Genomic DNA, 17,303 nt, shown 5'->3' with positions numbered 1-17,303 from the left:
CTCCACACTCAGTATTGAGCCCAACATGGGACTCGATCTCATGATCCTGAGATCGTGATCTGAGCCCAAAATCAAGAGTCAGATGCTTAACCGACAGAACCACCCAGGTGCTCCTACATTGTTGTTTTTATTTTTTTTAAGAGTTTATTTATTTATTTGAGAGAGAGAGAGAGAGAGAAGGAGATCACGAGTCGGGGGGAGGGGTAGAGGGAGAAGCAGATTCCCAGCTGAGCAGGGAGCCTGATGTGGGACTCGATCCCAGGACTGGGCTCATGACCTGAGCCGAAGGCAGATACTTAACTGACTGAGCCACCCAGGCTCCCCCACATAGTCTTAATTATTATGTTTTTATAATCTTAATATCTGGTAGTATTTCAAAAATTTTTGTTTTAAATGATATATAACATATAATTGTTTAACAATCAACGTGTACGTGATCCTGAAACTGTCAAATGTGGGAATAGAGCTGAATAATTATATTTAAGCATAGGAAATGGGTTTTGCTCCAAAGACTAAAAATTCTTTTCAAGGCAGCACAATTAAAATCAAACTAATGAGCCTTTTAAAAGCCATTTCTAATATAAGACTCAAGTTTGGGGTATTTTGGATGGGGTTTTAGGTGAAAAAAGATGGTGGGCCATGAGTTGATAATTGATGAAGCTGATTTAGTGTATTTTTTAAGATTTTATTTATTTATTTGACAGAGAGAGAAAGAGATAGGGAGAGCAGGAACACAAGCAGGGGGGAGTGGGAGAGGGAGAAGCAGGCTTCCCACCAAGCAGGGAGCCCAATGCATGGCTCGATCCCAGGACCCTGGGATCATGACCTGAGCCGAAGGCAGACACTTAACGACTGAGCCACCCAGGCGCCCCTGATTTGGTGTATTAATTCCATAGGTTTCAGTGGTTTATTTTCTTTTTCCTTTTTTTTAAAAGATTTTATTTATTTGAGAGAGAGAAAGAGCAAGCATAGGAGAGGGAGAAACAGATTCCCCACAGCAGAGAGCCCGACTTCGGCTAGATCCCAGGACCCTGAAATCATGACGTGAGCCGAAGTCAGATGCTTAACCAACTGAGCCTCCCAGGCGCCCCAGTGGTTTATGCATCACTTGTTAGATAATTATATTGGGTCCTTACTACTTTGTCTTTTTGTTTGTTAAGATTTTGTACTTAGCTCAGAGAATTCCATGTCTTCAACAGGCTAGTGATATCATGTTACGTGTACAAAAGTTAATAGATACGAAAATCCTACTTCTTTTTTACTATTATGAAAAATTTCAAAGCAGAGAGTAGTAAAATGAACTATTATCAATATGTGGCCAATCTTGTTTCTGTTTCTTGCCCCCTGAATACTCCCCTCCCCCATATACACACATATACACATTTCTGCACCCTACTCTCAGCTAGAATTATTTTAAATCTTGGTCATGATAGCATTTCATCTAATATCCAGTGTTCAGGGTTTTCTAATTTTCTAAAAAGTCTTCACCATTGTTTCTTTGAATTGGAATTTAAACCATGTCCATACATTTTGTATGGTTAATATTTCTTACCATATCTTTTAATACATAACAGGCTGTCCTCACCTCCTTGACATTTATTTGTTGTAGAGATTAGGTCATTTGTCTAGTTGGATTTTTCATATCCTGGATTTGACTGATTTCATCCTCATACTATCACTCAAGCTATTCTATCATGTGTATTTCCTATAAACTGATAGTTAAGTTTAATCATGGCTACATTAAAGTTTTAACTTTGGGGAGGTGGGGGGGTTAAAAATACTTATGTAGTGGCTTATAAACAAATGGTCTGTTACGTTGATATCAAGAGGTGAAAGACTTCGATAACATTTTTGAAACGGTGTCCTAATATATATGAATAATGGATTATAAAGCAATGATATAATTTCTATAAACCAGGTTCCTCTATATCATATCTTCTCTAACCTCATTATTTATAGAAATGGGCAAACTAAGGCCCAGAGAGTTAAGTATTTGCCAAAGGCCGAACATCTAATTTAATAGTAGAAATAAGGTTCTTGGGGCACCTGGGTGGCTCAGTTGGTTAAACGTCTGCCTTCGGCTCAGGTCATGAACTCAGGGTCCTGCGATCAAGCCTGGCATCAGGCTCCATGCTCAGCAGGGAGTCTGGTTGAGATTCTCTCCTCCTGCCCCTCCCCCTGCTAGTGCACTCTTGCGCCCTCTCTGCCCCACCTCAAATAAAATCTTTAAAAAAAAAAAAAAAAAAAGAGGGCTCTTTTCCACCTTCCATTCCTTTAAAAAAAACTTTTTTTTAAAGATTTTATTTATTTGACAGAGAGAGAGACAGCAAGAGAGGGAACACAAGCCGGGGGAGTGGGAGAGGGAGAAGCAAGCTTCCTGCTGAGCAGGAAGCCTGATGTGGGACTCGATCCCAGGACCCTGGGATCATGACCTGAGCCGAAGGCAGACGCTTAACAACTGAGCCACGCAGGCGCCCTCCTTTTAAAATTTTGCCTCTAAAGGTGTTTGTGTATCAGAAAAGAGGTGGTCAGGATAGCATTTCTGCTCATCCAACTAGTTTTTATGACTGAGAAGGTAAGACATAGTACGTTGTAAACTTTCAACTCCCTTGAGTCGTTCTGTTTTTTGCACTGCCAGTGTGGTAACTAAGACCCGAATTTTTTTTTTTTTTTTTTTTTAACGATTTTATTTATTTATTTGAGAGAGAGAGAATGAGAGAGAGCACATGAGAGGGGTTAGGGTCAGAGGGAGAAGCAGACTCCCTGCCGAGCAGGGAGCCCGATGCGGGACTCGATCCAGGGACTCCAGGATCATGACCTGAGCCGAAGGCAGTCGCTTAACGAACTGAGCCACCCAGGCGCCCTAAGACCCGACTTTTAAAAGTAATAGAGAAGGGCCTTAGATAGGATCTAGGCCTGAAGCCTGGTATATCCGGGATAGGAAGAATGCAATAAAATCTTTTTTTTTCCCCTTGAAGATTTATTTATTTATTTGAGAGAGAGAGAGAGCACGAGCCAGGGAGGGGCAGAGGGAAAGGGGAAAAAACTCCTCACTGAGCACAGAGTGCGGGGCTAGATCCCATGACCCTGGATCATGACCTGAGCTGAAATCAAGAGTCGGATGCTTAACCATGCACCTGCCTCTAGTGCCATCTAGTTGCCCCTGTAATAAAATCTATAGGCCACAGTAGTAGTAGGTTATTTGGTCCTTAATAATTTCTATTTATGGTACTTGTTCACCTCATTTCTTTTTGTGCTAGTATGCTTTGCCATTTTGGTTTCTATTTGTCCTATAAATATTACGTGTAAGTTAATACTAATTTGAAGAAAATGAGTTATGTAACAAAATACAGGAAAGCTAGAGGGAAGTTACATTCTTCTACAGCTTATATAACTGAACCGATGCTTTGAAATCAGCGATGCGAAAAAATCTTCTATAAGCCTGGTTACCCTTCACTGAGATCATCTTAGAGTTGCTTCATCTGTTTGATATGTAAAAGTGGCCTGCATGGCAGGCTCACTGTTTTCTTTTTTCGTGACTCCCAGCGGACTGATGGAAATTTGCAAAAACAATGGTTGTAGGTATATGACAAATTAATTCATCATTAAAAGCCATTACCTTGATTATTTTATTTATTTATTTATTTATTTATTTATTTATTTATTTATAGATTTTATTTATTTATTTGACAGACACAGTGAGAGAGGGAACACAAGCGGGGGTAGTGGGAGAGGGAGAAGCAGGCTTCCCGCAGAGCAGGGAGCCGGATGCGGGGCTCGATCCCAGGACCCTGGGATCATGACCTGAGCCGAAGGCAGACGCTTAACGACTGAGCCACCCAGGCACCCCTATTTATTTATTTTTTAAAGATTTTATTCATTTGAGAGAGACAGAGCACACAAGCAGGGGGAGAGGCAGAGGGAGAGAGAGAAGCAGACTCCCCACTGAGCCAGCCAGGAGCCCGATGTGGGGCTCGAGCCCAGGACTTAAAGATCATGACCTGAGCTGAAGGCAGACACTTAACCATCTGAGCCACCCAGGCGCCCCCTCCTTGATTAATTTCTAACACAATAGAAATATGTTAGCTGATAGGGCTTTGTAAATATATAATGCAACTAATATATAAACACAACAGAGAAAGACTCCCAAATAAATATAATAAAAATAAAAATTGGGGAGCATTTTATTTAATGTGATGAGTGTGCTGTCTTTATAAGTTCATTCCAGTCTGGAATACACCAGGGCAATTCTCACATGTCTCATACACTATTAACACCTGTTTCTTTCTTGTGTTTTTAATTGGATTAAGTATTACAAGTACTAATAAGTACTACAGTTATTCTGTAATGTAATTTGTAATGTACGGTCTTACTCATCCAAAAGAATGATAAACTTAATGTCTCATAAGCATTGTTTAATGTTTATGAGAAAGTAATGTTTTATGTTCTTTAATTCTCAAGTATAACTCAATTTTTGATTCAGGGTTTTAGAAAGCAAGTGACTATCCAGATATTTTTCTTGAATGCATCAAATGTTTTTTTTCTGGGACATAATGGTTAAAAGGTTGAGGCAGGACAGTAATGATAAAAAATAGACAAAATACATGAAATACTATTTTTCAAGACACTGGGCAATGAAGGACATGAGCCCTCAGGGAGAGGAAACAAACAGGGTGAGTTCTATGATTGCTCCAGCTTACTGCCTTGAGAGGGTTTCCCGGCCACAACACAGGGAGGGGGAACAGGGAGAGCCTGGTAGAATCTTTGACGAGAGAGCTGAGAGTCTGGTGAAACCGATGTGGCTGGAGTTTACGGCACAGAGTACTAGAGAGAAGAGAGCTGCATAGGAAAAGAACTCTAAAAACTCCTTGAGTTTTCAGGTGAGTACTAATCAGTGCATGCAGCTGAGGACATTAATTACCTGAGGCCGAGGAAAAGACCACTGGAAGTAATAGAGCATCTCAAGAAGGGCTGGGAATAATGGCTGTCCCCACAAGACAGACTGGAAAACCTCATCATTCTCAGAGCATTGGGTATAGTACCTAGAAGGGTTTCACCTCAGTTGTGGGGAATAATTTGTCCTTGGCTGAGCATTGTTCCGTCTTGCCCTGTGTTTAAGGCAAGAGCTGAAAGCATCAAATCGTTTCCAAGTAACTGTACTAGAACAAAGATTTATGGGAATGCAAAAATACCCCGTACCCAGAAAGATGAAATTCCTAATGTCTGGCATCCAATCAAAAACCATCAAAGAGGGGCGCCTGGGTGGCTCAGTCGTTAAGCGTCTGCCTTCAGCTCAGGTCATGATCCCAGGGTCCTGGGATCGAGCCCCGCATCGGGCTCCCTGCTCGGCGGGAAGCCTGCTTCTCCCTCTCCCACTCCCCCTGCTTGTGTTCCCTCTTCTTGCTGTTTCTCTCTGTCAAATAATAAAATCTTAAAAAAAAAAAAAAACTATCAAAGATGTAAATAGGTAGGAAAATAGGACCCATAATGAGACAGATCAATTGAAACTGCCATAGATGTCAGAATTTGCAGACATTATATTGTAACTATTCCAATTGTTAAAAAGTTAGAGATATGGAAGATGGAAAGACAAACTTTTAGAGATAAATGTGTGAAATATAAAACACCAGGTGGGAATAATGGCAGACTTGACATTGCAGCAGAAAAGATTCATGAGTTTGAAGACTATCAATGGAAACCAAAATCCCAGAAAACTTTAAAAAGCATCTAATAATACTATAACAGACTAAGGAGTAGAGAAGAAATATGAAGAAGCTTTTGAAGAAATTAGATCTAAAAAGTGTCTAAATATGATGAAAACTCTAAACCCACAGATCCAAGATCAATGAGTCCCAAGTACAAGAAGCATGAAAAAAAAAGTACACCAAGGCACATAATTGTTTTGTACCAATGAAAGAAAAAAGAGAGACTAGAGGGTAAAGGCACTATTGAAGTAATTTGGAAACAAGGTTAAAATATGAGAATTACCTCAGATTTCTTTTAGGAAACAAATTGTAGAAGTCAGCATACATAATGTACTAGAAAGAACTTGTCAACCTAAAATTCTATGCCCAGAGAAAATACATTTTAAAAAACAAAGGCAAGGGGTACCTGGGTGTGGCTCAGCAGGTTAAGCGTCTGCCTTTAGCTCAGGTCATGATCTCGGTTTCCTGGGATCAAGCCCCATGTGGGTTCCCTGCCCAGCGGGGAGTCTGCTTGTCCCTCTCCCTCTGCCCTTGCCCCCTGCTTGTGTGCTCTCTCTCAAATAAAATCTTGAAACAAAAATAAAAACAAAGGCAAAATGCTCTTTCAGACTAAAGGTGAAAGAATTCATCACTAGCAGATCTGTTACACGAGAAATGTTAAAGGAAGTCAAGTCTTTTCAGGCAGATGGAAATACACTAGAGAGGAAAAAACTGTGGCCTGCAACCTATTACTTAACTGTCGGTAAGCTAAGAATGGATAGTATGTTTTTAAAAAAGATTTTATTTATTTGCGGGAGAGAGAGCACGCTCACAAATTGGGGTGAGGGGCAGAGGGAGAAGCAGACTCTTCACTGAGCAGGGAGCCCCGCCCCTGGGCTTGACCCCAGGACCCTGAGATTATGACCTAAGCCGAAGGCAGCTCAACTGACTGAGCCAGCCAGGTGCCCTGGATTGTACCTTTTTTAGAGGCCCCAATATTGATGATTTTTGAAGCTGGGTATTAGGTACATGATGGTGTTCATTATACTCTTGTTTCTATTCTTTTTTTTTCTATTCTTATATTTGAGATTTTCCATCAAAATATTTTTTTAATTTACCCAACAATATATTATCTACTGTAAATAAATCTAATTCAGTTTCGTTGTGATGCTATATTTAGATGACAGAAATCCTGTACTAACTGATCTTGCAACATATATCCAATAAAGTGTTAATGCAGTTCTCATCAAATGGGATTTTGAAATCTCTACAGACTATAGTAATAAGTACTGCTTCTAAATGTTCTGTAATAGTAAAAAAAAAAAAAAAAAAAAGCTACTGTGGTGTCACTCTGCATAGGTTTTAATTAATTAGCTGAGACTTAAAAGTATACACACCATATCCAAACATGCTGAAAGAAAATATGTGTGTTGTTTTTCCTTCTGTCTTGCAATCTGCTTTAAAGATGATAATAAGGTTTTATCAGTAACAGTGGTGGACTAAGAAATTAGACTGGGGACTTGAATGCATTTAGCATTTGCTATTTAAAATAAACATTTTTCTCCATATTGTCATTATTTTACATTCCAGATCCAGCAGTTGAGCTTGAACACTGTTTTCACTTCATACTTTAAAAATTTATTTATTTATTTATTTATTTATTTATTTACTTGAGAGAGAGAGAGCACAAGTGGGGGAGAGGGAGAAGCAGGCTCCCTGTCGAGCAAGGAGCGCGATACAGGGCTCTATCCCAGGACCCTGGGATCATCATGACCTGAGCCAAAGGCAGCTGCTTAACCGAGTGAGCCACCCAGGTGCCCTCCAAAAAATTTTTTTATAAACTTTTTTAAAAGTAATCTCTGCATCCTACATGGGGCTCAAACTCATGACCTTGAGATCGAGAGTGGCATGCTCTACCACCTGAGCCAGCCATGTGTTCCTTCACTTCAGACTTTTTTATTATTTTTTAAAATATGGTTTATGTGCAATTTGTATTAGTTTGATTAAAATGTTACAAGTTACAAATTTGAAAATGTCACACTACACATGGACTGAACATCTGTAGCTGAAAATCTTGATACTTTCTGTCAGCAGCAGATGAAATGCCTTCACACATTAAGCCACAAGTAATTGGATTATATTAACCAAACATTTAATTGTACAATTATTAGCCTTCCCAATACAGTGATAGTTAAATTGACCATCTTATACCAGGAAAGCAAATGAGAAGGCAGCAAACTATCCTAGCAATTCATATTTTATTTATTACCTCCTTTCCATTACTTGTTTCTCATAACAGTTGCCACGGTTGGTCCTGGTATTTGTGGCAAAAGACATAGTCCTTGCTCAGACTTTAAGCAAGTTGCTCTGGCATTTTCTGTAAAAAGATTTGCTGGTTTCAATTCACAATTAGCTTGTGACCCGTTGTTTGAGAAAGCACTACACTATGCCATTTAATTTGCATTTAGAGGCAATATAAGACTTTGCTTAGTCTCATTTGAATGCAATGATGAGTCTTTTCAGATCTACATGTCAAATAGGAGAATACTGATTAGTATGAAACTCATAAAGACTACAGGTAGTTTGGGACACCTGGGTGGCTCATTCAGTTATGTGTCTGCCTTCGGCTCAGGTCATGATCCCAGGGTCCTGGGATTGAGTCCCGCATCACATTGGGCTCCCTGCTCAGCGGGGAGTCTGCTTCTCCCTCTAACCCTACCCCCTCTTGCGCGCTCTCTCTCTCTCTCTCTCTCAAATAAATAAATAAAAAAAAAATCTTTTAAAAAAAAATACAAGTTCTTTAACATGTGTTAAATAAAACTTCCATTTTAACAAATACTGAATTCCTGTAGAAAATGCCAAGTGTTACTTATGTTAGGCACTTATTTTTTAAATGAAGATCTATTTATTTAGAGAGCACAAGTTGGGGGGAGGGGCAGAGGGTGAGAGATAATCTTGAGCAGACTTCCCATGGAGTGCAGAGCTGGATGCAGGGCTCAATCTCACGACCCTGAGATCATGACCTGAGCGGAAATCAAGAGCCGGATGCTTAACCGACTGAGCCACCCAGGCGCCTGCTAGGCACTTTGATGATGTTTTATCATGGATTGCCATAAAGGTTAAAGACCTTGCCCATGACCATGTGGTTGTTTAGTGAAAGAGCCAAAGAACCTAAGTACTGTGACATGTATTCAAGTGTCCTTTACACTTACCATGATTAAATTCATAAAGCATGGGATGAAAATTTTTTTTTTTAAAGATTTTATTTATTTGACAGAGAGAGACACAGCGAGAGAGGGAACACAAGCAGGAGGAGTGGGAGAGGGAGAAGCAGGCTTCCCGCTGAGCCGGGAGCCCGAAGCGGGGCTCGATCCCAGGACCCTGGGATCATGACCTGAGCTGAAGGCAGACGCTTAACAACTGAGCCACCCAGACGCCCCAGGATGAAATTTCTTGATTAATAGTTTGAATTTATAAGAGTACTAATATAATTTATAATTTCCCTTTACACCGAGAAGCATTCTACAACTAGTAATTTCTTTTTAAGTGAGTCTTATTTAATACCAGTGGACTGAAAACAGTGCCAGTGTTTAAAACCCCGATCTAGTTAGCAATTTGGGTGAGTTTTCTCCATTAATACCACATTGCCTAACAGGCTGCAGTTTCATCAAAATTATAGCAAACAACAAATACCTCCTATATTTAAAATGTGAAAAGTCATGTCAATCTAAAAGATTTGAATTACATGAACGAGATAACGAAATGGTTTTTGTTTGTTTGTTTTATCCAAAATGTGTTTATTTGGATAGTTTCTCATCTTGATTCAGGGGCTTTTAGTGCTGCATCCTTCTGTAAGCCTTGCTTTCCTCTTGTAGGCTTAAAGGACAGTGGAGCAACCAACACACAGAACTGTTGATGCGTGCTTACGGATGGTGGTGATTTTGCAGCATCCTGGGCACTTCCCATCCATGAAATAGGAGGTGGGGCTCTGCAGTAGGTGCTTCTTCTTGTTCTTCCTCTTCTCTCCTGGGGACTGGTGGAGGAGGTCCTTCTCAAGGGTCATATTCTCAAGAGGAGGTCGTCACCACCAGATAAATAGTCTAAAAAGAGTGTGTCAACAGGAGCTTGAGGCAATTCTGTCTGCAGTGGGCCACAAGAAGAGTGAATCAGCTTCCTCTTGCTTCAGCCCAAGGGTTTGGCATGTGGTCATGAACATTTCACTTGTGACCCAGATTCCTTTGGAGGGGTCCTTTGGAGAACATAGATGCACATATACTGTAGTCAGAGTCCTGGCAACAGTCAAATGCATCTCAGGTGAGAGCTGTGTTTTTTGTTTTTTTTCCCTAAAAGGCCAGAATTTCTGTGTGATTTTGGATCAAGGGCCAGAGAGTCTCATCGTAAATTTCTGTTCCTTTCTTCAGATAAACTTGAGCTCTTCTCAAGTGGCATAAAAATCAGTTTTATTACATTTAAAAACATTTATCATGATTTTCGTAGGAACAAATCTCCGTGCTAGGCAGAGGAGTTGGTGAGGGGTGTAGGAAAGGGGGAGACAGATATAGCTTAGAGCATATACCTTGAGCATTTCCTGTGGGCATTCTGAGACTCAGATAATATTAAATACACCAGGCAGACTGGTAGGATGGCCCTGTAAAAAGTTTCACCAAATTTGCTGGGTAACTTAAGCAAGGCAGATCATCCTAAGGGAAAAAGAAATGAGTTGGACAAGTACTAAAACCATTGTTGGAGTGAAGGAGGAATTCTGAATATGATGTACCTCAAATTTGTCCTGGCTCAGACCCCTGAGATTGTATCTGGTCCCCAGGGAACTAGAGGCAACCCTACTTTAACAGTATTTCACAAGAAAGAAAGCACCTAAGCTTATGATGACCATTGGAATACAGGGCTCAGAGGAAGACTGGGAGAACCACAGTGGCTCACTTATCATGTGGGGTAGCAGTGTAGCTATAGTGGGAGAGAATCTGCTACTGAGCATGTGGGAGACATTCCTGGGGAGTCAGGAGTATGTTGCAGTATGGTGGATTTTGCTGAAGCTACAGGTCCTGCACTTGCTAGAGGAACAATGAATCATAAAGATTAATGATATCATGACCTCATCTGTACCTGTGGGCTGTTGGGGCCTGGGAAAATATAGTTATATAAGGATGAACAGAAGTGTCCCTACTTGGGGACGCCTGGGTGGCTCAGTCGGTTAAGCGGCTGCCTTCAGCTCAGGTCATGATCCCAGGGTCCTGGGATCAAGTCCCGCATCGGGCTCCTTGCTCAGCAGGGAGCCTGCTTCTCCCTCTGCCTGCAGCTCCCTGGGCTTGTACTCTCGCTCCCTCTCTCTCGCCTATGCTCTCTCTCTCTAGCAAATAAATAAAATCTTTAAAAAAAAAAAAAAAGTGCCCCTATTTTGACAGAGGGCCCACTTTAGTGAGGAAACAGACACATTCATATCAATGAAAATAAAATGCAATATATTCACCATTTAAATGAGATACTGCACTGGATGCCTTATTGAACAGCACAAAGGAGTATTTGGGTCCTATTCTGTAGAAATTGGAGCACCATTACACTTTTTAACTAAGGGAGAGTCATTTAGCATATCTATGTTTTAGAAACACTTCTGACTGGTTGGTTTGGTGGAAGGATTGAATGAGAAGAAGCTAAAATCAAGGAGACTGGTTGTTCAATCAGAAGGTCAGTTGGGCCTAAATTAGGTGTGTATTAGTGTGAATAGAGAAGAGGGGATGGATCAGAGATGTTTAAGAGGACTATGTATCTTATTAGATATTGAAGTGATGGAGAGTGAGAGCTTTAAAATAACTCAAAAACCTTTAAAGGCAGTATTTCTTTTTTTAAAAAAATTTTATGAGTAATTTCTACACCCGTCGTGAGGCTTGAACCCAACCGCAAGATGAAGAGTCACATGCTCCAGCCACTGAGCCTGTGAGGCTCCCCCTGGAGGCAGTATTGTGTACACTGAAATATACAGAGTCTGGGACCACACGGCCTAGACTTGAATCTTGGCTCTGCTGTTCCGGGATTGCCTTGGGCAGATCATGCATCCTGTGCATCTCAGTTCTTTCATCTGTAAAATGGGGATGGTAATAGTACCTACACTTCATACAGTCATTCGGTGTGAATAGTTATAATTTAATACCAAAAAAATTTAATACAAGAATACATAAAATACACTCTTCCTTAGAAGAGTGCCTGGTACTCGTTTGTTTGCAATCATTATTCTAGCTAGGGTAGGTAACTAGATGAGCAGCAATAAAAGTCACCGAAATGAAAATACAGAGGATTGGCAAACTCAGAGGACAGAGAAAATGGTGAGTTCATTCCTGGACATACTGAATCTAGAGTTCCTGACCCATGGTAGTCACATACTGTTTGTTGAATAGTAATAGAAATGAGCAGGTTTTTCCTTTTGAAAGTGCTTTGATCATATACCAGATACTGTCATATGCTCTCTACCTGTATAATCTCAATTCTCACACAGTCCCTGTCAGATAGGTAGTATTATTTCCATTTTAGTTTATTTAACAGAATAATGAACAGGTTTGTAGCTTAACAATATTAACAAAGGCCTCATTTCCAGAAGGCAAAAGAAGTTCTGATTTACTGTGCTGGTGGTGAGTGAGGAAGTAGACCCGCTGAGATTTGAACCCAGACACTCTGATTCCAAAGCTGGTATGCTGAACCATTACAATGGCTTGAAAAACATTTCAAAACCTTTGGCTCCTAATCTCTCTCTCTCTCTTTTTTTAAGATTTTGTTTATTTGTGGGGCGCCTGGGTGGCTCAGTTCGTTGAGCATCTGCCCCTTCGGCTCATGATCCCAGGGTCCTGGGATTGAGTCCCACATCGGGCTCCCTGCTCAGGGGGAGTCTGCTTCTCCCTCTCCCTCTGCCATTCCCCCTGCTTGTACTGTCTCTCTCTCTCTGTCCAATAAATAAAGTCTTAAAAAAAAAAAAAAGATTTTACTTATTTATTTTTTTGAAGCGAGGGGGTAGTAGCAGAGGGAGGGGGAGAGAGGAATCCCAAGCAGACTGCGCTGAGTGTGTAGCCCGTCCTGGGGCTTGATCTCACAACCCTGAGATCATGACCTGAGCCGAAATCAAGAGTTGGGCACTCAACTGACAAGCTACCCAGGCGCCCCCCCCCCCAGTATCTCTTAATACTAGAGTCTATTAAGAAGTGGCATCCTATTTTATGCAGTGTTGGATGCTTAATAATAAGAATACCTGTAATTTATTCTATGGCTATTATGTGTCAGGCATCACACATATATTGTCTTCAGTCTTCACAATACCCCATCAAGTGTTATAAGTGATATTTTAAAGCAGTGGAAACTAAGGCTCAGAGATGTTTAGAAACTTGCCCAGGGTTGCATAACTGCTAAGCAAGAGAGGAGAGCTCAGGTCTATTTATTCCCAAAGTCTGTACTATTATCTTACAAATTTAGCTATATTACGTTTAATGTATCATGTCGCGTTTTGCAAGTGATACCATGAGTTTCATGAATTCTACAGCCACCTCATCAAGTTCGAAAAACAGTTTTAATTATGGGAGCACAGTAACTGGAATAGTATTTTCTTTTTTTTTTTTTTAAAGATTTTATTTATTTATTTGACACAGAGAGAGAGAGAGGAATCACAAGCAGGCAGAGTGGCAGGGAGCGGCAGAGGGAGAAGCAAGCTTCCCGCGGAGCAGGGAGCCCGATGTGGGACTAGATCCCAGGACTCTGGGATCGTGACCTGAGCCGAAGGCAGACGCTTAACGACTGAGCCACCCAGGCGCCCCTGGAATAGTATTTTCAAACTATAGTTACATAAGAATCATACAGAGCTTGAGACTTTGCCCCAAATGTGCTGAATTGAATGTCCAAGGGTGAGTCTTAGAAATCAAATCTTTAAAAGGACCTGATATAGTTCTAATGAAGGTTCTCTCCAAGGACCATGTTTTGAGGAATGCTACAAGGACAGGGTTGGTTCAGGTGCTCTTGGCATCTGAGCTCCCTGGGTGAAGTCTTTCTTTTTTTGAAAATTTTTAAAAAAGATTTTATTTATTTATTACAGACAGCGAGAGAGGGAACACAAGCAGGGGGAGTGGGAGAGGGAGAAGCAGGCTCCCCGCTGAGCAAGGAGCCCAACGTGGGACTTGATCCCAGGACCCTGGGATCGTGACTGGACCCGAAGGCAGACAACCAACTGAGCTACCCAGGTGTCCCTGGGTGAAGTCTTAGGGCATTTTTATTGCCAGTACCATGGCTTATTACCTCCTAGTTATTATTTCAGGTCTTCTATTATTAATTTAGCTGATCACAACCACTTAGCTAAGAACCTTGAAGCCATGTGCTTCTGCCTCCCGTGCTGTCAGTATATTATTTCCCCCTTCCTCCACCCCTTTTCACGGATGAAACTCCCAGCAAAGCTGCATGGAGGGACTTGCACTTCACAGAAAATGAAATATGATAGCTGTGTAAGAGGAAGAGCATTGCGGCGTGGTGAAAACATCAGACCTGGATTCGAGTCCTACTTCTTTTTTTCTTTTTTAAAGATTTTATTTATTTATTTGAGAGAGAATGAGATAGAGAGAGAGCATGAGAGGGGGGAGGGTCAGAGGGAGAAGCAGACTCCCCACTGAGCAGGGAGCCCGATGCGGGACTTGATCCTGGGACTCCAGGATCATGACCTGAGCCGAAGGCAGTCGCTTAACCAACTGAGCCACCCAGGCGCCCCTGGAGTCCTACTTCTGCCTCTCTGAGCTTTGGTTCCAGTAAAACTGGTTTGGCCGACCCTACTTCACAATGTCATGAGATAATGTGCCTGGTATTGAGTCTTTCAATAATTGGTGGCTATCATCAATGTGTAATACACCCTTGTGTTTAGAGAGGAAGATCATAGAAGTACTATGCTGTATGCAAAGGGAGGGATATCATTTCTCATGAATTGGCTCTCTTAGGGGCTGACAAGATTAAATCCATGTAAATCTGTAATTGTGAATGGAACTAATCACAGTAAAATGAATTGCACTTAAACTAATTACAGTTAAACTAGTTACACAATGATTGGGTAAAGGTCAACTGACTCTTGATAGACTTATCTGGGTGGTTGGTGACTGATTTCCCATAATAGGTAAGCAGTTATCTGGGAGAGTCCTTTTTGCATGTGTTGTAGATTATAAGTATTAATTACTTATCACCCCTTACCACTCTCAAAGGTGTCGCAGAAAGGGCAAGTGATTTGTCCAAGGTCCCATGGGTACGTAGGTAGTGGCAGAGGTAGAATTAGAACTTTGGTCTATGTTTTATGTATTAACCAGGCTCTTAAAAAACAAAAAGCTATTAGTTAATGGGAAGCAGAGGTGTATATGACACTCATGTTTCTTTCTGCCTGCATAGCTGTCAGCATTTAAAAATTTACCAGGAGTTGCCTTATGTAACTCCAGATACTGTGTTTTGGGTTTATGAGGGTTTTTTAAAATGTCAGTGGTAAGGAGGAAGGAAACAGAACCAGTACTTCCCTAAATAACCCCCCCCCCCCGCAGGGATTAAGCAATTGCCTGCCAGATTTCATCAGTACAATAAATGTAAGTCCGACAATTTACAGGAAGCTTATCGGTCCTTTCCGTTCCAGAAACTTGTGATGCTTTTCCTCGTTACATGGTACAAACAGGCTGAATCAAGTTGTCTTTAAGAGTAGCCACCTTTCCCTCAGGCCATATACACTGCACCACCCTGTTCCAGGCAAGTTAGCTCATAATAGGGCCTTTGATTCAAAGTCAAGGAGTTGGGTGCCGACATGGCAATATTTACTGAGAACAAGATAAGTGACACACAGGTATGCTTAAGAAATGGAAGGCTCTGATCTGTTTGGAATTTTTGCAAAGAAACATTATGAACCATTATACACATTATATGTCCATATTTGTAATGAAGCAAAATCTGGTCTTAGCATTATCTGAACTACTAACTGCAAAAGGTAACCTAAAGACTGAGACTATTCTGTATTTGGATATATGTAGTTTATGGTGTAGCCCATATTCTTCACAGTTACATTTGGCTCCAGTTCAGAGATTAGGAGCACATATTAGTCATTTAGTTTGTTGACATAAACTAATGACAAAATTGTCTTTTGGTGTAAGGTTAAGTGCATGTTCTGGGATGAGTAAGACGCAGATTTATATCCCTGATTTTCCACTAACTGGCTCTACAACCTTGGACAAGTAAATAACTGTCTAAACATCATTTCCCTTTTCTGTCAAGCAAGAAAAAAAATAAAACCTCCCACATATAGTTGTAAGGATTACACATGATAATTCATGTAAAGAATTTATAGTGCCTAGTATATAAAAAGACCTTAATACATTTTAATTACTGCTTTCTTCTCTTTCTACCTATGTATTTTTCTTTCTTTTATTTCTTCCCCCACTCTGTTTTTCCTCATATTTTTATTTCTGTCTAATCTATCCCTTTTTTCTTTTATGCTTCTTCCTCTTCTCAGGTCTTCTGCTATCCTATGCCTTTGTACAAGTCCAAGCAGTTCTTTTTCTCGTATGTGAGGCATCAGTGAGCCACCGCTATGGGAGACAGGGCCACACCTTGGAAAAGTGAACAGTAAGTCGCGTCTGTATTTCAATCTGATGCCCTACCCTTTGGTCAAGAATGGGAAGCATGTGTTCCAAAAATGCAAACTCAAAGTTCTGGAAAGGGATACAGAGACTCACTGTGGACACAAAGGGCCACTGAACAGGAAAATGCCCAATGCGGTAGATATCCCCCAACTTCCCCCCCGCCCCCCACCGAGTATTTTTTCTAAGACTTTTAAAAGAGCTAGCAGCAACCCTGGAACCCTGGCTGGCTTGGGAGGCCTTGCCCAGGTGAAGCAGGTCCTATGTGTGTGTCACGCAGGAAGTGCCACACGGGCTTGACGGTCTAAGGAATAGAACCCAGCTAGAACTCACTGGAATAGCTTCCTAGGGACAAGTGGGGAAGCCCCATGAGGAGGAGATGTAGGCCAAGTTCTCCAGACACAGTTACAGCCACTCTGTACAGTCATTCTGTCTATGAGGTGGGATGGACCTCAGACACTGGATTGAGCTCTGGCATTATGGATCTAATGGTGATTAATGTTAATTAAACTGAAATCTTTAAAACAAAACCCAATTTTGTTTTTGTTTTTGTTTTAAAGATTATTTATTTATTTGACAGAGAGAGAGAGAGCACGAGCAGGGGGAGCAGCAGAGGGAGAGGGAGAAGCAGGCTCTCCGCTGATCAGGGAGCCCGATGTGGGGCTCGATCCCAGGACCCTGGGATCATGACTTGAACCGAAGGCAGACGCTTAACCAACTGAGCCACCCAGGTGCCCCTAATTTTGTTTTTTAAATACAAAGTTAGGGGAAATTTTTTGCTAAAATTTTACTATTTATTTGTTTTTATAATTTATTATTTGAGAGAGAGCACACATCCAGGGGCAAAGGCAGAGGGAGAGGGAGAGAATCTCCAGCAGACTCCCCACTAAGCAGGGAGCCCAAAGTGGAGTTTGATCCCAGGATCCTGAGATTATGACCCGAGCTGAAATCAAGAGCCAGCTGCTTAACTGACTGAGCC

At 41.2% G+C, this 17,303-nt stretch overlaps 1 pseudogene; it reads right to left on the bottom strand.

Annotated features, from left to right (window-relative positions):
• Positions 1-9,507: 9,507 nt before the first annotated feature.
• Positions 9,508-9,747, bottom strand: LOC118538525 (small ribosomal subunit protein eS27 pseudogene; annotated as a pseudogene).
• Positions 9,748-17,303: the final 7,556 nt, after the last annotated feature.

The sequence above is a fragment of the Halichoerus grypus genome, chromosome 3 (genome assembly GCF_964656455.1).
Source record: "Halichoerus grypus chromosome 3, mHalGry1.hap1.1, whole genome shotgun sequence".
Taxonomy (NCBI): Eukaryota; Metazoa; Chordata; class Mammalia; order Carnivora; family Phocidae; genus Halichoerus; species Halichoerus grypus.
Note: the sequence above shows the minus strand (reverse complement) of the source record. Positions and strands in the feature narration are given on the sequence as shown.